Consider the following 19,359-nt stretch of genomic DNA (forward strand, 5'->3'; position numbering starts at 1 on the left):
ATTTTTCAGCTATTGTTTTTTTATAATTATACTATTGTTTCTAATATATATTTTATTATTCAACCATAATTATCTTTATGTAACTAGAATGGCAAGCAAGTGACGGGCTAACTGATGGCAAGTGGTGACCGTTGTACATGGGAGGGAGGGGAGAGGACTGTTAGGAATGTGTACTAATAACCCCATTACTGACAATGTACCATGTCAGGTTGACCTACGTGGTTTTTCATCGTCCTCCACGAGGACCCCGCCAACGTAAACGATTAACCCAGACGGGTGTCTCTTTTTATTATCATCCATAAAAAAGCCTATGTACATAAAGAACACCACGGACATCATAATGAGATAATGTAATACCCGTGGTATACCATACCGCTTATTGAGGGCATTCCAGATGGACAGACATACCTCCGAACTTTATAATACTAGTATCTCACCGTTTAACCAAGGCACACCTTATCAAACGGTCCTCGTGACTACGGATGAAACTTTGTACGAAATCTTCCTACAAATTCAATCATAAAGATCACATTCTATATGTTTACATGTTTTATATATCTATATCATCTATATGGTTTAATTACTTACATATTGTAGAGTGGCTTTTAAGTTAGTTTCGCGCCTCACAACAGTACGAAACAAAATGAAATATACAAAAAAATATATACATGAGAACTACATCAAATGGTCACTTTATACATACTCGTACTATTAGGTAAGTATACACAATAAATTATAAGATTTCTTTGCTTTCACGGTCACAGAACATTTTTAGTAAAGGCCAAAATCGAACATCCATATGTCACGGCCGTTTGGTTGGTAACCATTTCCCTACAACCTAAACTTGTTATATACATAGAAATTATTATAGATGTGTAAGTTGACGCTAAGTACATGGGTATATGAGTAAATCAATAAATCATCGTATTAACAAAGACGACCTCGCTGGTCCTGCGGCTTAACACGCCTTGCCTCCGATGGTTCCGACGGATTCGATTATAATCTGTATTCAACATTATCTCTGTTAGAATCAGTGTTTTCTAAGTAAATTATATAAGTATTTGAAATTGTTTATTTTATAAAATTATGTATCTAAACATTAACTGTAAGTGACCATTAATTTTTGTATGTGATATTATCAGATTTTCGATGAAATATTTTTTTCTAGATTTTCAAAGCTAGGTAGAGTAGACATTATTACGTTACAGTAGCATAGAATAAGAATATTTTTATTCTACACTATTTTTTCAGTGAATTTTTACTTTTGCTAGATCTTTTAAATTTATATAAATTACCTATATGTATTTATACTTCCACTACGTGCATTCATAATTTTCAGTTAAATATATTGTAACATATAACGCCATCTATTGGAATCAATGTTATACGCAAAGAAAATTTAAAAGTGTTGAACTAAAGCACAGATAACATAATATTACATACTAAAGCATTCTTGAGATTACTGCTTAAGTCGTAATGCTATAGATGGCGCTAATATATAAATAGAAAGAGATATAGCTAATATTTTCTTTCAAGGAAATTTTACAAGATAACAAAGAAATATAACAGTATGTATTACAATAACACTTTAAATTTTGAATGAGTTTACTTTTGCAAAAACATGTGTGTAGCGTTTGGAAAACTTTAATGTAAAGTTATAATCTTATATATAAAATTCTCGTGTCACAATGTTAGTTACCATACTCCTCTGAAACGGCTTGACCGATTTTTATGATATTTTATATGCATATTCAGTAGGTCTAAGAATCGGCTACAATCTATTTTTTATACCCCTAAGTGATAAGAGATGTCCACCCTTTTTTTGGGCAAAATTTTTTATATATATTTATAATTTTATTATGTGTCATTAAAAAATACATATAACCCTAAACCTTTCACCTTTCTATCACCAACCCCTATTTTTTTATAGCGTTATCAATTTATATGGCAAAACAACGTTTGCCGGGATAGCTAGTATTAATATAAAGCAATACTTAATTTCACTAAAATACAGGTTAGTATCAAACTATTTTTTTTTACTTTTTCGTCACATTTTGATATATTTAACATAATACACAATAACAAATAATTAGGAAAAGTCCTTTTAATGTAATCTGACCTAGTATTATACAAAAAGAACTATACGATGACGAACATTAAATCCGAGATCTTCTGTAAGCGAAGCATGCAGTATTGATTTGTCAATATGTCAACAGATTCCATGCGGAAAGGTCATGAGAGGTCCAATCTAACCGAAACCAAAATAATAAAATTCTAACCGGAGTATCCGGTGACGGAAACACCTATAACAAACCAGTCCTATCTGAGAAATGGCGATAGCTTCGTCCGCTAATATATTGGATTCAAATATACCAAATAAAATGTGTTGCGTTTTTCTATATGTCGACAGGGTACCTAGTTGCTAACGCTGATACCATTTATATAACACTCTTGAATGTTGTGTTTTATTCTCAATAAAATCACCAGAGTACATAGAAAAATAGTTAGTTTTTTTATTTGTATACCAAATTATTATTATACAATAGAACTCAATTTGGTGTAAGAGGACAAACAGAAAACACAGTAAAATAAACATAAGTACTTTAGTTGTTAACAAATTGCAATATATAGGTATATAAGTTGTGTGTTTGCATCGCTCACATTAAAAAAGCACGCACGGGAAGCACCCCAGTAGATTATTTGCGATTTCATGAGGCGAACTGATTTTCATATATTGCCTATGGACATACACAAGATACATCTATAATTCTTGATATGGCAGATATTTGCAGCGATCGTTGGTAAGCCTCCTGCTTGTGAATCGCGTGTAAAGTACCTAATAAGCGGTGCGCATGAGTTGTCGCTTACATGATGCGATTACCTAACTGTCGACGATGCGTCGCGATGATCGCACCGCCAAGAACAATGAGTGGACGCTTTCTGCCCACTCCACAGTTTATCAGCAGGGAGACTTGACCGGTACGCCGGTTATGCAACCTGTATGTATACTTCAATTTGTACGCGTAAACTATCAACTAGGGCAATATTGAGTCTTCTTTTTAAATTTATTTATTAACTCTTTATTACACTCGATATACATTACAAGAATCATAATTAACAGAATAATAAGGTACAAAATGCGAACTACTAACACAAGTAATATTGTGCAGTCTCTTCCAGAAAACCTTTTATCATATCATTTTTATTTTCTGAATCTTAGATTTTTATTAGTTTGTTCCGCAGTAAAAATTACGGTGTATTTCATTTCCATTTTTTCATCCTTTCATTATACACAGTCCCGTGGTTTTCTATTTGTGTTGAACTTCATACAATAAGTATGCAGTTACATTTCATGTCTGCTCTGTTCAACAGCCCCATGTCGGGTTTAAATATTACGTTCTAATTATTTATTGTGGTCTAACCACAAGGCTCCTACTCATGAGGTCGTATTTGGACCTCACATTCTATATTTGTAATTATTTCAACACGACGAACATTTGTTTTTGTTTTACAATTATATATATTTAATGGCTTGTAGAAATAATATAATGTTACATTAGCTGTTGATAAATAACTGAGAATCACCTACAACATTTGAAAACATCGACTTGAAAGAAATTTAGTTAATCTTCAAAATATGATGTTGTGGCTTAATTAAAACGTAATCGCCATTAATACATAGCATTTAAGTTAAACATGAATAAAAATAAATGTCTTAGTATCTTTTCTACTTACTAATAACATATTTCAGGTCCTCTGTCCCATACAACTACTATAATAAATTTAATTTGAGAACATAATTACATGAAAAGATTAAAATGCAACAATTTTTATACAATTGTATTATACATTTATATATTCAAAAAGAAACATTCACGTAACGATATAAATAAGCATAATTATTTTGTCCACTGTTTGTAGTTGCAGTGGTCGATATATTTATTTGGAAGCATCAAAGCGGAAATATTTTAAACTTTACTAACAATGCAATTGTTGGCTTTGTTCAACGAAAATGGTTTGACCGGGGTCAATCTCGGAAGTAATCGTTATATAGGTAAGTAGGTTGCACCCAGTAATGAGATATTTAATCTACAGTACACAACGATGCCATATTGTTATGCAACATTACACGTTTTGTTAGAAGTCCAGTGCCGTTATGCAAAAACATGCTCTTCAGCGTAAGCTCAATTGGACTTATTTTATGTTTGTTTTCATAACAAGCGTATAACTGTTGTATGTTTTGGTTTAAAGACCAAGTCGGTGTCAGGACATTTTTTACATTAATATGGATTGGTACACTCGCCTGTGATAACGGAAAACACAGGGCACATCATTACACGGGTAAAAGCGTTCCTAAAATTTCTATGGGAATGGCAGAATATAGGTTAGTTCAATTTCAATCATGAATGAAAACATTTGTATTCGTGATTGTTTGCAATGGTCTGGGTGTTCTCTATGTATATTTTAAGTATGTATTTACAAAAATGTGAGATGTTAAGTATTTCAATCAGTTATCTAGCAGCCATAACAAGCTTAGCGTGGAACTAGAAGGCGCTTTGTGAAGTTTTTTGACAAGTGTCATTATTATTATTACTTATGGTTACAATAGTAATTGAATAATACCGATGTCTATCTATATCTATATCTGTGATATAAAGGCACTGGAATGAAGATAGATGGTATCAACCATTCAGGAAGTTTCATTATGTAAAATAAGAGCGATTCTTCCATTTTATTACCAAGTAGGACATGGTATGCAACTAGAGTATATACTGCGGATATAAATAAGAGATTTGTATTCTACGTAAGTCTGTACAAAGTACTAGCAAGCACCTATTTTAAAATAAGTATGTACCATTTGAATTTAAGACTAAGAACATATGATTGATAACATTAAAGATTTTTTCAGATGATATGTCGTATGTTAATACTCTTTAAACTCTTGGAGCAATAGCTCTAATTAAAACTTTAAACTAAGTTAAACTATTTAACTGAGTTAATCTAAATTTAAACTAAAATGTTACTTTCTATAGTAAAATTTGAGTTAAAGATACCAATAGTTTAGCTAATCCGTTTATCTCCACGTTAAATTAACAAATGATCTGCATTACTATTTGTTCAATGACACTACAAAAATGAATGTTTGTTTGAATTTTGGTTTGATTATAGTAAAATTTCCTATTTTTCTTTTTTCAATCTGACTATGAATTATCATTTGCATTATTTTGAAATTATTAAAATTTAGTTAATCAATGTTTAATAATTTAAAAATAATACTCAATTTACTCAAGACAGACCAAAAGTATCACAGCTGTTTTTATATCCAGCATGACTTCAAATTTCGAGATATAAATACCGCTATACACATTATCTCTTTTTTCTTTATTGCAAAAATGACCTGTGTATATAAAATTAAAATAATATTAAAGTCTAGTCAGCAATTTTATGCAGATATTACCAAAATGAGTAGCTATAATAAAATAGGTAAAACAATTATAAACGGGTTATAGTGCTTGTCATATTTACAAAAATCCGCATAATATAAATACGTACAATCATATAACATAAATGGATAGAAAATTCTAACATCGTAGCATTTGTCAGCGTCTTTGTCTGTTCAGACCAAGATTAACGTAAATATTTTAATTATTTAAAAAATAATTGAAGTCATTGTTCATTTCAAATGCTGTACAGCATATAAAAAATATATATTATTAACTAATTAACTTAACTAATATTAGTTAAAATAAGATATAATTTTTTATCTGATATAATATGTTACAGAAATAGAAATTATCTTTATTCAAATGTATATATCAACCTACTTCATATAAGCACTTTTGAATAATCATATAACATTCTTTTGATTGTCTATTCTACCACTCATTCGGAAAACAGACTCATCACAATAAGTATGGAAACTTGCGTGTTGCTCTTTTAAATAAATGTAACAGCATTGACACAACTGAACACAGCATTACATTTTTATGATTTGGACGATTACAAACTGCTAAATAGTAAAATTGACAAAATTAAATAAATCATATCAGTCATAGCAATCGGTGCCGACCAGTCCCTACGAACAGCACCCGTTCAGGAGTATAAGTAAGCCAGATAGAATAAGTTGATATAGATATCAACAAATATATACAAATACATACATTAATATGTACATCTAAAAAGAGATGATGCATACAAAACTGGTCATGATAACTACAACATGTAATGAGCGTAAACATAATGCGATTTAACCGTAAGAGTTGTTAAACCTCTTGTTATACGGTACAGTTAGTAAAACTGATAGTAACAAAGAGATTTACTTGGCTTGACTGACTGATGAAATCATAGTGGCTGAGAACATTCAAATATAATTTTACTAATATTATAAAGAGAGAGAAAATTTGTTATAAAGAAAGTAAACACAAACTATTATAACGATTTGCGAAATTCATTTAATTTTTTTTTAATAAATGAATTAGCTAGGACAATAATAATGGCATCGTCTAGTCCCAAGGAAAGTAGAGCTTGTTTTCTGGACAATATACAACTCGTGATGATATTTAAATACATTTTTTTAGCAAATATATAGAAAACGTCGGAACACAAACTATAATATTAATTAATGCAAATTGTTGAACCGTGCTAGAAAACGAACCCGCGACCATCGGGAGTAAAGCGATGTGCTAAACCACTAAATTCACCATGGTCATCAAAAATGAAATACTCCACTTGACTGCATTAACGATATATGCTGGACAAACGGCCAATGATGACGATGAAGTCAAGTCAGTTAGCCCATTATGACCTATTTGTTAAGATTTGTGCAGTGGTTTTCAGGGTGACAATAGGCTGAGTATAATAGTTTTTAGATGGACGGATACTGTCAGAAATTAAAGGTAAAAGATTGTTTTCCTTCTTGGTCAAAGCCATATTTTTTTAATTATGGGTTTTGGGCTATTGTTAGTTGCTAAGATCAGTAGCACTGCAACATACATAGATCTACTGTGCCCGCCCTTTTCCAATGTACGCTACCTAGATGCGTTAGGGACAAGATTTGAAGGATATTCTTAAGGGCGATGGTTTATATCTCAAAGTAGAGTATATACTTTCCGAAGGAGATTTAGTTTAAGCATGAGTGAGTTATAACCAAATAGGATATGTAGTGGAGCCCTAAAATTACTATTAAATTGAGAACCTCCTATCTGGTGCTTATTTAAAAACATTGATTACTTGACCCCAGTAAGTTCTACTGTTGAGATACCATGATTACCATACAACATTGTGGAGTATTACAGTATTCAGGAAGTAATTCAACCCACTCATAAAACCTGTACCTATGTAAAATCAATTTTCCTACCCGTCTGTTACTATAGGCAGGTAATCACTTTAGATATAACAAATCATCAATAGAAACGTGGTTTGGATGACAGCGATTCTGATCATTTCTTCTGTCTCTGTAAGTGTACCGAAGTAGACTTACTCGTCATCTAGTCGTCTGCGTGGGTTTTAGTAGGTACCTCTCTCTCAATTATATTTTCCGTCAAGTAGCTTTGTAAAATTTATAATTCGATCATTTATTAAAGTTATTAGTTGAGGGAAAGATAGAACGAAAGAGAGGGAGAGGAAGACACAGCTACATCAAGCAAATTAAACATAGAATTGGAATCGTGACGTACCAACGTTTAAAGAGTATAATGGAAGTTTTTAAGAGACAATGCAACCAGCTAAAAACTGTTCTCTACCTCTACATTTTTAAACTCTACCGTTGCCTGAAGAATTATCTCTACCAAACATCATTAAGAATTATTCAACATTTGTTCTGGAAATAATATGGAAACAATCCATATGTAAAATTATTTTCTCCGACTGCTAGTTAGGTAATCCCATTAGTTGGGTGTGGTTTTTTCCATCAAAGTTACCATAAATTGCTTATTTTGTATTTATATTTTATTTTAATCAGGTAAAGGTTAGTTATATAAGAGTGCCATAAGCCTAAAAAGCCATGAGTAACAATCACGCCGACACAAAAAATACTGTTTAGGTGACTACGATGATGGCAATACGGATAATACAAGAAATTGAACTGCTCCCTGCATATTCAATTTCATTTAAATTGAAAATGCAGGGGGCAGTTTAATTTCTTCAGTTAATTCAGCAAAATGTAGGCATATCAATTTTTGCGTTTGCCATGATATACACAATTGACAAAGCTTATCATTACCTCATCTGGAACAACATATTTGATGGTACATATAGTTAAAGCTACCATTTTAATGCTCGCAATATGGTACGATGATTAATTGCGGTTTTTTACTAATCATTGATCGTGATTGTCTGTATCGAGAGGATACCTTAATTTATACCCGCCGTAACTAGGACCAATGCTTAAGGTCGCCGGTCTAAGTGAATTTGTATGGAACTAGTAAACGCTCGACTTTTACTTTCACTTGGCACTGGATTTGCGCAGATGCCTAGACATGTGTTCTACATCAATATTATATCTATTGTACTGTATTGGATAGCTCTATTTGCTGTTTGGAGAAAATTAAGCTATAAAGTTATATAAACTATTTATTTTCACGACGGTTATCCTTGATGAGGTAGTTGGGGCTATTGTGTACTATCGAGTTTGATAAAAGAAATGTTGACGATTTTTGACTACAACTTGTTGTTAAGTAATCGTTTTTCTTTTGACACAAGAAAGGAAGGAAAGGAAACGAGGAACCCACCTTCCTTTAAACTATGACAAATGTAGGGACAAAAAAGCCTATAGCAGGCAAAATAAACATACCAATATCTCTGGATACAACCTTCATCAACTATATATAAAGATGCATGTTACAGTACCTGAAAAAAATAATAAACTTAATAAAATTCATTCTATATTAACAAATCTACGTAAAGCCATTTAATTGTTTTATCAACATAATATGATTTGACAATAAAAGTATTCTAATGCAAAAATGAGCGTAAATTTCCTTTCTTCTGCAAATGGAATGAAAATTGTCGGAAAAAATATAATTACATAATATGCTATTTGGATCGATGATTTGAACCTCTTCTATGGTAAAATATGACCAATAAAACTCAGATTAGAGTTGTTTAGAAGTGTTTGAAACTAAAGCTTAAAAATAATATGCCTTTATTTAGTATAAAATCAGGTAGAAAATATATTACAATTTAGGTAAGTTAATTCTGATGTCAATTAGTTATAGAGAGTGACGCCAAGCTTAGCCCGCATTATGCATAGTGGTCTACAGTGAAATACAAGTGAGCTTTCGGATAAACTTCATAATTATTAGAATCGTTTGTCCATATTATAGAGTTCCAAAAATATCACTGTAAGTACACAAAATACGGGTTAAATTATATGGAGAGTTTAGCATCACATTTAAATTATTTAAATGACAAAGATTCAAGTATTATTGTAGTGTTGTAATAAATTAATATTGCACGTAATGCGAACTATGAAGTTACGATATTATAATAAATCATACATATCCTCCATCTTCTCTCGCATACAAAATATAGTCTATTTTATTTTTAAATAGAATTAACTCTAAAGACAGGGCAGGTATGTGATATGACTAGAATATCTCGCAGCCAAAGTCCTAGGTCCTATCAAGTATACATTATACAAAGTGTTTTCTATTGTGGAATTCACAAAATTGCAGCAGTAATTTTGAACGTAATATGAAAACCAATTTTCGATGCGAATTACCAAAAAGTGCCAACGCAAATTGTGTTCTAAGTAGTGAACAAAAGAGGCTGAAATGCAATTGTTATTAGCAAATAACTATTTGTTTCGATATACAATAAATTTTATCGGCGTGACGACACGGGCACATACTCACGCAACTGCATAGAAGATATAAATCTGTTTTATGTATGCGGTGTAAGCACTGATCAACATCACTTCCAACTTTCTATATATATGTATATGCACTTACATCAAATACAGCTGGTTTTATTTATCAGAAAAGCTAAATAAATCTCCTTTTAAGACAATGGCACCTTAACTGACAAATAGCCGCTGACTCGCTGCGGCACCAGCTGAATGATAATCCTTTCGACTTATAGCGCAATATTAGTTTTTTAATTCTTCTTTATATTTTCCACATTCTATTATGCTACGCTAAATAAATAAATATTATTGTTAAATATATTTACGTCTGGGTTAATAACTATTAAGTATTGGTATCCAGTACTATTCTTTTATGTAATTAGAATGGTAAACAAGTTGACGGCCCACCTGATGGTAAGTGGTAGCCGTCGCCTATATACAAGAACAACAATACGGACAGCACATATGACGCCTGTGAAATCATGCGTTGCCATTGCGGAAGCCTAAGATGTCATTCTTCTTATCCTGTAATTTTACTGCTTAATCGCACCCTACAATAGAAAAAAGCGCACAAAGCAAGTTACTTAGCTGGAAAAAGTGAAACTGAGGTGCCCACGCAAACGACATTTTACAGAAAAAAATTCTTTACTACATAGGTAAATGTTATAAGGTGTTAGAGTAATGTTACAAATCGTTGTTTTGGAAAGCCCGCGAGTATTGTAGCTAATGTATTAAAATACAAAGAAAGTCTATACGCAGGAAACACCCCTATTACTACATTATCTAATCAATACATAACGCCAGATTCACAGACGTCTAAAACACTATTAAGTAAATTCAAATTAAAAAGTGGATTATTGTAATTTATTAGGAAATATATTATAATGCAATGAAAAACAATATATTTGTTTCGTTTTTTATATAATATTGACAGCAAAGTTTGTTGCCTAGAAACATGTCAACATAGACACAAACAATTCTTCACAAAAACAAGATGAGTTTTCTTTTATATAATTAAAGACAAATAGTTTTCCAGTCTGCGGCTAGAACATTATAAATGTACTTTCATTTAAATAATGTTGTTTTAAAAGTCTTTTAAAACAGCATTCCACCGATATACAAATATAAAGTGGTATCAATCAACTGCTTTTTCCTGATTTTAGTATGAATACTTTGTGTATATAAGAAAATATGTGAGTATATTTTATTTTATATATAGTGATCCTTATAAATAAATAAAAAAATATTTAGACTAGCAATCCGTTTTAACTTGAAACGAGTGTATACTTCTAGGGTATTCATTTTATTTTCATAATTCTAATACATCGCTGTATTATGTCGAAGTAGATTTATATAGTGGCAAAAAATGTGACAATTATATATTTAGAAAATTACATTTAAGTCTTTATGATCAAGACGAAAATTATTTATGACGAGTCGGTAACGCGTGTGTTTACCATATACATGATACATTAAGTATAATATATGTTGTATTTGAAAGGTTATTAGTTACAAAAGTCGAAATGCAATATTACACGATATATTAACATTTTGCAAGTCATAATATTATGACATTTAGTAATTCATATTAATATTATAAATACAAAAGGGTGTCTGTCTGTTTGTTACCGTTTCACAAATAAACGGCTGAACCGGATCATAACGAAATTTATCATGAAAATAGATTGCATCAGAAGAACGGACATAGACTCTTTTATTTGAAACAAAAAATAGAAGAAATTTAGGTTTTTGGTGGTATTATTTAAATATATTTATTAAATAGTAGATTTAAAAATGTATTATATGAAACACTGCGGTGGAAGTACCACAAATGATCAGTACGATCGGTGTATCAATGGTTTGAAGTAACACTTTGTAATGACCAAGTGTGCACTGGATCTGCTTTCAATTTAATGCTGGGATTTGTCTCTGTCACCGATAAATGTCGGTTCAGTTCCTGCTACGAGGAGAATTACTTCCTTACAGTAATCTAATATAGTAAGTTGGCTAGAAATAGGTGATTTAACTGAATAAAGCAGTTCCTGACTAATCAGTAATCAGAATATGTATTTAACGAGATTTAAATCAGATTTATATAATCTGATTTAAATCTCGTAATTTATCGTAAAAAAGTAATATAAGTATTAAAAGTAAAAAAGTATAATAAAGAATATAATTAAGTTTGTATAATTAAAGACTGTAAACAAGAGTCTCTATTTTTGTATACATTCGTTGGCATTCCGGAAGACCAATCAAGCTCTGCTTAGCTTGGAACTAGATGGCGTTGTGTGAGTAGTTCAGGGAACTTACCAACTTTATAATGATAAATTAATAATAATAATATCATCATTATCTACCTATTTACTATTTATTTTGTTTGAAAATAATGAATTTTAAATAATATAAAATATTTAAATTATTTTCTTTATTGAAGTTGTATTTTGAAATGAATATGTTGGACAGCCCGATGCAATTGGATTAGAATCCGTATTTACGAATTCATGTAATCTGGGCCAAGAACTGTGTAAATAATAACAATTACAAGACCATATTAAAATACGTAGCTACTGTTTCTGGGTTGTGGTGCACCCAAGTATCAGTTATTTGGTTTCTCACATGTCAGATGATTGTGGTGTGCCACTTACTCTATTTATTATTAATTAAAATATTGGATTTCAAATGTCATTATGAAAGCGTAGCGGTTTTTTGTATTGATATCCGTCAAGTATACGACAGTAATACACCTATTTCTCAGGAATTTATATTAATGTAGTTAACATTAATATATATTAAGAGGCGAGGGGAGGGAGGGCGATGTGTGACATATTGTAACAAAGGGTGGAAAGAGTAAAAATTTCCAATTCGAAATAAAATGAAAATTTCATTTTATAAATTTAAAATGAAAATAATGTTGAAACTACTTCTTTATTTAGATTTATTTTGTTACTCAATTCTAATCATACATATCATATGTATCTTTAATTTTTATAATATTTTGTTTTAAATAATATTGTAATTCTTTGCATTGTTTTGTAGTACGTATTCAACTCACTCAAATCATAAACATGTGAAATTGCATAATTTATGTTACACACAATTTATGTTCTTCCTGGCTGATACTATATTTCGAATGTGGCTGTTTAATAATAAAATTAGTATTCCCTGGCTTCGCACGGGTATTTATCAAAAAATATAAATATTAGAACACACACACAGATTTTACAAGATTAATTACTTATGAGAGGTCAATTTTTTTAAACATCTTAGTGAATTCTGAACCGATTTCAGTGATTCTTTGAATATAATAGAATAGAATATATGTTTATTGCTATTTAGTGGAATAACAAAATACAATAAGTATATATCAACAGTAACACCTCACCGTGCATGCAACTTCCCTTTTTCTTCACATGAGTATTGGTTATTTATTTCATGATAATCAAAGTCGTTATTGTTTTGTAGAACTAGGTGTAAAATTATTTCCATTATGTCTTGTACTATCTGAAGAGTAGGAGACGATTATGTGAGAGTTACGCGTGCGCAGTGTCCGCGGCGCGCGCGCAGTCGTCACACGTGGGATGTAACAGTTTCCACAGTGAAAACCGATCATGTGCATTTATTAGTTCAAAGGGATATACATATATATGTGGATACACGGATATATTATATATATTTAGGTAAGTTTTACCTAATACTATTATATTTATGAATAATTATAGACAAAGTTCCTAATAAATAAATAGAATTAAATCACTATTTATGTAAAACAAATAAATATATAATTTATTTATAATAATACAATATTGACGGCTCATTGGCATTATTTTTGAATATATAAACTTCTTAGCTAATAATTTAAAATGTGGTCAATATAAGAAAAATTGTAACTAACTTTACAATATGGAAACACCGTTAACAAAAAAAATCTAGAAACTACGACAACTCTTTATAATTAGAATCCAAATATTCTAAGCGAAATGTGTACGCGTTGCGTTCACTACAACGCCTACAACTGATAATGGTTCTAACTGCCCTATTTATCATTACAGTTTTGAACATATATAAATATACTAGCTGTCTTGGCAAACGTTGTTTTGCCATATAAATTAATAACGCTATAAAAAATAGGGGTTGGTGATACAAGGGTAAAAATTTAGGGTAGTATGTATAATTTTAATTGATATAATAAAAAAATATAAATAAAAAATTTTGACCATAAAATAATTTTAGGGGTGGACAACCCTTATCACTTAGGGGGGTATGAAAAATAGATAGTAGCCGATTCTCAGACCTACTAAATATGCATATAAAATTTCATAAAAATCGGTCAACCGGTTTCAAAGGAGTATGTTAACATTGTGACACGAGAATTTTATATTCAATTTCAATTTCTTTATAACATTAAAACAACTATTGACAAAATAAATCATTTATAAGTACATATGTACTTATGACTATTTTTCATATAGTAACAATGTTAGAAAACTTTAGGAACTACTATAGCTCATAGGCTAAGGAGTAATTCCAAAAAGCATGAAGCAGTTTTCCATTTATGCAAATTTTAATAGTCATTTTATACCGGTCGAAGCAAAAGATAATTATTTATTAAGATACACTATTTCATAGTTACCTTTTAATGAGTTTATATAAGTGATTGTTAAATAACAAGGTTAAATTAATTAGACAATGTAACATTTAATTACACAATTTAATTTAATATACAGTGGCGCTCCGTTTTAAGTTCGTCCGGGTTGAACAATATGCATAATATTAATGGTAGGATGTAGTATATATTTTTTTTTTAATAATGTAATTAATTACATATTATAGTTAATTAATATAATAATTCTGATCTGACAGTCTATATCTACATTATTAATAACATTAATAACCCTGTAAATCCACAAAGCGCCATCTAGTCACAGAATAGCTAACTAAGCAGAGCTCGTGTAATGGGCACTAGAAGAAAGATTATTTCTATTTCTATGTTCAATAGAAATAGAAACAATATTTATTCAAATAAACTTAATATAAGCATATTTTTTTTATTCTACCACTGATTTGGAACGCAGACTCATCACAAGAGGAACGAGCAAGAAACTGGTATGCTGCTATTTTAAATAATAATAAACAACTGATATATAATTTTTTATAAATACATAAATAATATACATAGAAAACACCCAGACTGATACAAACAATCATACTCTATAATAAAAAGTATTATAAATTGTACCGTACTAATGGAAACTGCGACCCTATAATTTCACTGCCATATTTCATTCTCCAAATTGAAACACAGCAAGCTGTTTTTCGGTAGTGATAGGTAAGACAACATTGCACACGCGGACGACTTCTACGACAAAGTCTACCGCGGTATGGGTCTAATACTTTATGCTTTAACTTTGGTGTAAATATGTTTAAAGCGTCCTTGTTTTGATAGATGTAGACTTGTATCATATTTTACTGATAGGCAAAACCAGATGTATTTGTTAAAACGTCAAACAAAATATAAAAACGACATACAAAATCTACATCCTGTAAAATATACGGTGACATATTCGAAATATAAAAGGTTAATATATTATAATAAGTATTACTTTGGGAATTAAGTTTATACAAATATTGTATAAATATAATTAATTAATATAGAACGTGACTATTAAGATTAAAAACTGTATAAAATATTACCTTGAGAATAAAGCTGACATAATTAACATTTAAATACAAATACAAAAAACAAATGTAAATACGAAATTAAATTAAATTTGAACAAATCTAAATCATAAAGTTAAATATATATTTTACTAACACTAATATACATTTTACTGACTCGCGCGACTTCGTCATATCTAATCCTTAATTCCTCGAGTATTCTTGGTATTAAGTAAATTTATAAACTTTACATGCTATGTTTCTAATATAGCAATTATCAACATTATATATTGGATTGACCAATATTGAGGTGTTTATGGCATTGAGCTATCACACTACTCGATTATTATTATTGATTCCACATTCTCCCAATTTTAGCACAATTTTTATATAGCCTATAGCCTTCTTCGATAACTGATAAAATATACTACTTGCAATTAAACTGTACTAAGATACATATTAAATATAGAGTAAAAATTATTATCTATCTAGGGTAACACTCATGAAGATGCATTTATTTATAAAACAATTATGTATGTAATTGTACCAGTTGGTATAAGATTCAATCTACAAGCACACGTAACAATAATAACAATAAAATGATACAACGAACAAACGGCACCGATTACTAATAACATCATGTAATTTCTGGTTAGTGAACAAAAGGGCCTCAGCATTAAAGTTATCCGAAACGAAGCGAGTCGTGGTAATCCGAAGTTCATGCAACTTACATAATATTATGAGTGTGAACATAATACACAGAGACGACGTGCTCTACCCAGTAAGTACTGAAATTTCACTTTCTTTGGTAACTAATCGAATATTGGTAAGAACAGAAAAATTCACCTTTATTATCTTATATTTTTTTGTTGGATAAATATGAAATCATTGTGAACATAATCAAATAATAAACTGGAGAGCATTGTGGCCTAGTTTATTGTCCAACACCCTTTATTATTATTACAGATTTTCTTAATAAAGAAAAGGGGCACAGTGCCGACTTAGGAGCTGATGGGGACTGCCGGATTCTTATCGGCTAAAAATCTGATGACTGTTCTTCTAGTTCGAATTCCTGAGACCATGGGAACCGCTTTCGTATTCGCATAAAACCCTACGATCTGGGACCTGTGGGGTTTTATGCAAATGGGAGAGCAAGGGGGCATGAGCCCCATAGAAAGAAACTGACAGGGATACAGCATACCATAGCTTCTGCACGCTGCATCCAGACTTTAATGCCGTGAAGGAAATACCGACATTAAACCAAAAAAATAATTCGAGAGACAGTGGTAGGCTCGCTCCTGTCACTTTGGATTCAAATATATTCTGCTAAATGGACGAAAACGTCCAGTCTTACATTCAAAACGATGTGGACAGTTGACAATAGCTTTGACTATCTCACATGGGATAACAGTTGCGAAGGAATCTAATCTATAAAAATATACATTGCTTGTTATCGAATTCTTCCGAAACGTATTTACTATAAAATTTGGTGTATATATTATTATGGTAGGCCTGAAATTAGGTCATAGGCTATTTTTTATACCCGTAGGTAATAAGGGTGGCCTACAAAGAACTATTTATATGTCAAAAACACGTTTACCAGGTCAGCTAGTATTATTATAAAATAATAAATAAAAGTTCTGACGCTGATTTGCAAATGAAATAAATAAGCACACGATTTGGCTCTCTCGGACTATTGAGTTCTCTTTCATTTAGCATCGTTATATAATTATTAACCATGACCCAAGTTATGTATAACTGTATGTAGTTGATACTTTGTATAACTATAAAGACATAAAATACGATGATGGAGCATGACCAAACATTTCCTGGTAAAAACGTCGCGCTCTCGATTCGATACGTCCGTTTTGTTTATGGTTTTAATTAATTTTATGGCATTATTATGAGGATACTTGATTGATTTTTATCGTTTAGGGTATAGACATACAAAGAAATATTATGTACTGTTGTATTCCTGGCATTACATTATAAATCGATTACATAACATGCATGCGATTATTGATATATTGTGATTTATGCTATTAATGAAGCTAACTAAAACGTGTTGCATTATTTGATGCAACATAAGAATAATATTGTCATTATTTTAATTTATTATATGACTGTTTAAATTAATTTAGTTAGCCATTATTACTTCAGAGGTACATATGCATAGCTGGTACATAATCATAATATGTATTATAAATAAGAAAAGGAATCTGTTCCAATAGTAGGTATTTTAGATCTTTAATGACATTAAATACACGTCAAAAGTTTATTTAGTTGCTGATCCTAATTGAAATAAGATTTTTATTGTTCATTATAACATTAAAAAATATATATCTTGTTCTTCTTGATTTTGTACAGCAAAAAAATCGTGACTGACTTTGAATTCTATTTTATATTTATTGTTAAATTGTTTGATAAAAATGAATGAAATTTTAGAGTTTGATGAGGATTAATAAAGTTGCTAATCAAATAATGGGACATATGCTATTTAGATAAATATTTACTTAATTATTTAACTTATAGATCCATGAATATTATCTGCTCATGTTCCCGACAAAGAATGTTTGTGTGTAACTGACTTCTGCAAAAACGACGAACAACTATTTTGTTGGCAAATAAAAAAGTGTATGACAGTGTGAAATGCCCCTCAGTGTTACGTAGTAATAGCGGAAAACTTGTGGTATCACCTCTGTATTTGTACAGACAAGTGCCTGTCTCGTACTTGTATGTTAACATGGGTGTAAAATACAAACAGACATAACCAAATTTTAAATATTATACTATACCTATTTATGGATCGATATAAAAAAAATATATTCCTTTTATTTCTAAATAAGTAAGTGAAAAATTTTCTTGTTAGTGAAAAATGTAGAAATGCCAATTTTGGCGATTTCGTTTGTTTTTAAAAAGCTGGTGATAGAATGGTGCACCAGGCTAGTAACTGTATACGCTGGAGCCTTTTTGAAACTGCACCAGTGGAGAATCATGCTATTAGTATGAGAATGAAGTCAGATAAGCGGAAGATTTTAACATAGAGAAAAGTTGTCACGTGTGTTTGTAAATGATAATGCTTACGACTTCACTGTTTGCCTTATGGTCAACTGGTAAAGAACGCTCTTCGATGTTAACTTCGACATATGTATATTATTATACTGTATTGGTGCATTAAAGTTTGAATAAATAAATTATACACAAATATATATCTCGCAGTCTTCTTTTACTTGTGCATATTTTGGAGCATTAGCGCAAAGAAATCGAACGTGTTGCAATTTGTTATGAGCGTTAGTAAGAAAAGCTTTACAATCAGTAGGAGTATTTGTTGAATGGTTGGAAATTATGATATCTGGCCCTTACTCCGTAATTTAGTCTCCAAAAATTTTATAGAAATATCGTTAAATATTTATATCAATTCTCTTAACGCCAGGCAAATAAAAAAAATCAATATTCTTTTAATAAAGCGTCGGCAAAATCACCAATATTGCACTTATTTAACTGAATTTTATGAATAAGTACCATACCATCAATAATATAAATTTTGAATGTAATTAAATTTATTAAATCTTGTTGAGAGCTTGTATGTACGATGTGAGTGCGAGTGAGAGGTCCGCTCGGCCGATCTTTCAACCTATTTATTAAGATATCTTGTTAAATAATTACAATAAGAAAAAGTTATAAGAATAAAAGTTATAGTTTAAAATATCGGGAATATTTTTTGGTTAATAAGTTTTTCTCTAAAATCAATGGTTCAGCTACTACAATGACTTTGAACAATTAAATTGTTTATAACATAATGGACCAAAAAATGGACCGGCAAGATTCGGATTATTAAACTATGGACATTCCTGTACATG

The 19,359-nt window shown here is 30.5% G+C and overlaps 1 protein-coding gene across 2 annotated transcripts in view; it reads right to left on the bottom strand.

Moving 5' to 3' along the window:
- The window catches only part of LOC131844581 (flotillin-2), a 247,835-nt gene that overhangs the window by 74,947 nt on the left and 153,529 nt on the right, over nt 1-19,359 (bottom strand). The gene's annotated exons all lie outside the window — the stretch shown is intronic.

Source organism: Achroia grisella, unplaced genomic scaffold (genome assembly GCF_030625045.1).
Source record: "Achroia grisella isolate CSIRO2021 unplaced genomic scaffold, CSIRO_AGI_Agris_v1 utg109, whole genome shotgun sequence".
NCBI lineage: Eukaryota > Metazoa > Arthropoda > Insecta > Lepidoptera > Pyralidae > Achroia > Achroia grisella.